Source organism: Chrysochloris asiatica, unplaced genomic scaffold (assembly GCF_000296735.1).
Source record: "Chrysochloris asiatica unplaced genomic scaffold, ChrAsi1.0 scaffold00183, whole genome shotgun sequence".
In the NCBI taxonomy this organism is placed as follows: Eukaryota; Metazoa; Chordata; class Mammalia; order Afrosoricida; family Chrysochloridae; genus Chrysochloris; species Chrysochloris asiatica.
The window spans coordinates 6,825,443-6,830,797 of record NW_006408701.1 but is presented as its reverse complement, the minus strand read 5'-3'; positions in this window follow the sequence as shown (position 1 = coordinate 6,830,797).

The following is a 5,355-nucleotide window of genomic DNA, read 5'->3' as shown; positions in this document are numbered from 1 at the left end:
CAAAGGCTTTTGATTGTGTGGATCATGACAAGCTATGGACAACATTGTGAAGTATGAGTATTCCGGAACACTTCATTGTGCTCATAAGGAATCTGTACCTGGACCAAGAGGCAGTGTTCGAACAGAACATGGGAACACTGGATGATTTAAATTTAAGATAGGTTTGCGATAAGGTTGTATTCTTTCACCATGTTTATTCAACCTGTATGCTGAGCAAATAATCCAAGAAGCTGGGTTCCATGAAGAAAAATGTGGCATCAGGATTGGAGGAAGCCTCATTAACAACTGGCAACATGCAGATGATACACCTTGTTTTCTGAAATGAAGAGGACTTAAAACTTTTACCAATGAATTACATCTCAATGTAAAGAAAACAAAAATCCTTACCACTGGACTAATAAACAACATTCTTGTTGAAGTAGAAAAGATTGAAGTTGTCAAGGACTCCATTCTTCTTGGATTAACTATCAACATTCACGGAAGCAGTCATCAAGAAGTCAAACAATGCATTGCATTAAGCAAATCTTCTGCACAAGACCTTTTTAAAGTGTTGAAGAGCAAAGATGTCAGTTTGAGGACTAAGGTGTGCCTGAACCAAGCCATGGTATTTTCAATAACCTCATATGCATGGGAAAGCTGGACAGTGAATAAGGAAGACCATAGAAGAATTGATGCTCTTGAGTTATGGTGTTGGAGGAGAATATTGAAGGTGCCATGGGCTGCCAAAAGAACCAATAGATCCGTTTTGGAAGAAGTGCAGCCAGAGTGCCCCTTAGAAGCCAAGATGGCCAAACTTCGTCTCTCATACTTCGGACATATTGTCAGGAGGGACCAGTTGCTGGGGAAGGATATCATGTTTGGTAAGGTGGAGGGTCAGAGAACAAAAGGAAGACCCCTAACGAGATGGATTAGCCAAGTGGCAGCATCGTTGGACTCAAGCGTCACTACAGTAGTGTGGTTGGCCCAGGATCGGGCTGTGTTTTGTTCGGCTGTGCATAAGGTCGCTATTGGTCGGTACTGACTGGATGGCACCTAACAACAACAACAATGCACTCTTTCTAAAGTGTTAATTAATTCTTGTGTTTTTCTTCTGTCTTTAAAATTGTTGTGTGAGTTTTTGTTTGTTTGTTTTTGGGTTTTTTGATATGGTTTGCAATTTTTCATTTATTTTTTCAGTTTGTTCATGTACTAAATTTCCTAAATTCTTCTAAATTTTTTCTGTGTTCTCCTTGCATTCCTTGATCTTTCTCCCAATCCATTGAAGGTATCTAAATACTATTCTTTTGAATTCCCTATCAAGTAGTTCTGATACTATTTCTGGTATTATATTTTCTGACTGTACTGTGATCATTTATTTGATGCACTCTCTCTGATTTCTTCATGTTAGCTGAAATTGTCTGAGTTCTTTGAAACATTGTGGTGTTATTGAATTGCTATTTAATGGATGAGTATATGTTGGTGTGTTCTCAGGCACTCACCATCTCTCTCTCCTCGTGGATATGATAGTTTGGAAATGTGAATGTAATTCTATGTTCGCTGTTTGTGTAGCATAGTTCAGGGTGAGTACACATGCCTCCAGAAGCAGGTGTGGCACTCCTAGTGTCCAACACCAGGCAGAGTAGAGTTTGATCAATGTAGAGGGGAGGGGAGAGAGTGCCAGTGGCTGCTGGCATGGTGAAGGCAGGGACTGGATACACCCTTGACTAACAGGTGGCCATAATACAATGGAGAACTGCAGTTTCATTGTCACTAACCAACCACAAAAGCCCAAAAGGACCAACTCTGCCATCTTGCCCTGGAAGTCCATTGTTTGTTTTCTTGACTGCTACTTCCATGGGCATTGATTTTACTTGTGCAGTGGACACAAGTGAAATAAAATCCTTGACAACTTCAGTGTTTTCTCTGTTTATCATGACACTATATATTAGCCTAATTTAGTGAGGATCTTTGTTTTTTGTTGTGTGTGTATTGAGATATACTCCATGCTGAAGGCTGTGGTCTTTGATCTTCATCATTAAGTGCTTCAAGTTCTCTTCATTTTCTGCAAGCACAGGTTGATAATTAGTGTTCCTCCAATCCTGATGTTGAGTTCTTTTTCATATAATCCAACTTCTTAGATTATTTGCTCATCATACAAACTAAATATGTATGGTAGAAGGCTACAACACTGCGGGACACCTACCTGATTTTAAACCGTGTAGTATCCCCTTGTTTTGTTCCAACAACTGCCTCTTGATCTATGTATAAATTCCTCATGAGCACAAGTAAGTGTTCTGGAATTCCCATTATTCAGAATGCTATCCATAATTTCTTTTGATCCACAGAATTGAAAGTCTTTGGGTAGTCAATAAAACACAGGTTAATATGCTTTGAATATTTTCTACTTTCAGCCAAGATTCATCTTACATGAGCAGTGATATCCCTTATTTTACATTCTTTTTTAAATCCTGCTTGAGTATCTGGCAGTTTCCTGTCAATGTACTAGCACAATTTTCAAATTATCTTCAGTAAATCTTCACTTGCTGTGCTACTTAATGACATTTTTCAGTACTTTCTACATTCTGTTGGATTATTATTATTTTTGTAATAGGCTCAATTATGGATCTCATTCTGTCAGTTGACCAGGTAGGTAGCTGTCTTACAATTTTCTGGCATAAACCTATTGAATGTTACCATTTCTTGTCCAGTGACTCTGTATTATTCCTTCCATATTCTTCTGATGCTTTCTGAATCATTCAATATTCTGAAGCTAAGGCTTGAGATTTTCCTTCAGTTCTTTCAGCTTGAGAAGTGCTGAGCATGTTCTTCCCTTTTGGCTCTTTTTTACTCCAGGTTTTTGCACATTTCATTATAATGCTTTACATTGTCTTTTGAAGCCTCCCTTTGAAATCTTCTGTTGAGTTCTTCCACTTCATCATTTCTTCATTTTGATGTAACTATTTTGCATTCAAGAACAAATTTCAGATTCTCTTCTTACATTCACATTTTCTTTCTTTCCTTTTTAATGACCTTTAACTACTCCCCGCTTTTTGTTTCACATCTTCTACCTTTACAGTTGTGACAATCGCAATTATTCATATTCGTGATACCAATTACTCACTATTGAATCAAAAGAATCCCACCTCTGCTCCCCTCACCACCACCCCATCCCCTTTCAACAGACCTATCAAGATAGATCTTGAATGTTCTTTTTGAAGGTAAATGTGATGCCATTCCTTTTCAATTTGTCATTCATGACATAGTAGACCATATGATCGACTGATTCAAAATGGTCAATAGTAGTCCATTGCAACTCACTAATACAGAGTATATCAATTTGTATGAGTTCATTTTTGTTGACAACTTTCAATTTTCCTTGATTCATACTTTATACATTCTACAGTCTGTTCATTAATGAATGTTTGCTGCTGTTACTTCTCACTTTAAATTGTGCCACATCAGCTAATGAAGGTCCTGAAAGTTTTGCTCCATCCACATTATTAATGCCAATTCTACTTTGAGGAGGTAGCTCTTCACCAGTGGAATTTTGAGTGACTTCCAACTTGAGGGGCTCATCTTTCAACATTCTGACAATAGTCCATTCCTATTCATAAGGTTTTCATTGGTCCACTTTTTAAAGAAGCATATTGCCATGTCCTCCTTCCTAGTCCGTCTTAGTCCGACAGCTGTAACCTGTCCACCATGGATGACCCTGTCTGGAATATGAGATTTGGATGGCATAGGTTCCAGAATCACAGCAATACACAAGCCACCACCATATGATAAACTGATCGCTGAGTGGTGGAAAGTACTGATATTGATGCCTTTTTACAGTTAAAGAAAGTGAAACAGAGAGATAAATAAAGTTTATAAGTTCACAGAATTAATAAGTACTGGATCTGGGCCACAAACTCAAGCTGTCTGAGTCCAAAGACCAATGCTCTCAAACACTAAGATATATACCTGATGTCCATTTTTGAATAAGGCAGCCAGTCTATGTTTGAGCTTAGCTTCTTTTGCTACACAATTGCTCCTGAAACTTTAAGGGACTTCCCAAAATCAAACAGTAAAGTTCAAGAGTCTAGCCTACAGCTGAGGCTCTTGCTCAATTCCTTCCCCAAATGCATGGCTTCATTACCCTTTAACCCATATCTTTGAACAAACTGATATACAGGGAGTTCAGAAACGGCAGATCTCAGCTGTGCCTTTAATGTCTGATGAGTCTCCTAGTACACTATGTTTTTCATTTAATCTAAAGGAGATTTAATGAGAGATCATTTCCTGATAACACATTGTCTGCTTTCAACATCACTAGGAAAGCTCTTCGCTGCAAACAATCCCTATTTTGGTTTAATTGCCTTTGAAAAGGGGGCACAAGAAGCAGCACAAACTGCTCAGAGCTTGGGTCTGATTTCCTGAGGTGTTCCATTTCAGAAGAGGCCCCTGACAACAGGCAGAGAATAAAAACAAGTGTGGTCTGGGGCAGACAGTGTTTTTCAAACAGTTGGCCAAATCTCTCCTGGCAGCCAGGAAGCAGCTGAATCATCAAACGCTAGGCCTCTAAAGAGATGGAGGTTGGGCCTTATGGAAGTGCATTCCAGACTGACTGTGAAACTCAGAGCTGAGGCTGCTTTACCAGCCTGGCTCTCTTCCAAGGGACTGGCCTAGCTGATCTACTCGTCAAAGCTTGATTTCCTCTCTTGTTTCTCCACCCCACCTCCTTTATGCTATTTCTCATACAGCATTTGTCTGCCTTCAGATGGAATATTTGGGCGAATTTTGGGGGCCACATCAGTTACAGCTGCTGCTCTGCAAGCTAAAATAAATGGAATCCATTTCCTGGTTGGAAAGTCAAAATGGCAAAGAAGGAAATCACTGAAGGATAGTGCTCAGGGAAAGGACAAAACCGGGCAGACATTCTTTTCCAAGAAGCAGGAATGATCTAGACATTTAGAAGTTAAAAGCCAGATGTCTGGACAAAAACTTCAGGAATAATGTGAATCTTAGATGTGCTAAAATCCCTTATGAAATCCTTTGACTAAAAGGATTAGACAATGGAGAGTAAGGAAGGGGGCCTAAATAAGGCAGTGCACCTTGACAATAAATGGGTACCCCTTTGTGTAGTTTTATAGTAGAGATGGTGTGGCACTGTGGGTTAATGCGCTGAACTGCAAAGTTGGTTTGAATGGCAAGGTTAATGGTTCAAGCTCACCAGCTGCTTATTGGAAACCCTATACAGGGTCACTGTGGGTTGGAACCAAGTTGATGGCACTTAACAACACCAACCACTATTTACATCAGATGCTTGGACTCAGTAAGAATGACAAATGAAAAGTATTTTTTATGTCTTTTATGGTGACAGCCTGAGGTATGTAC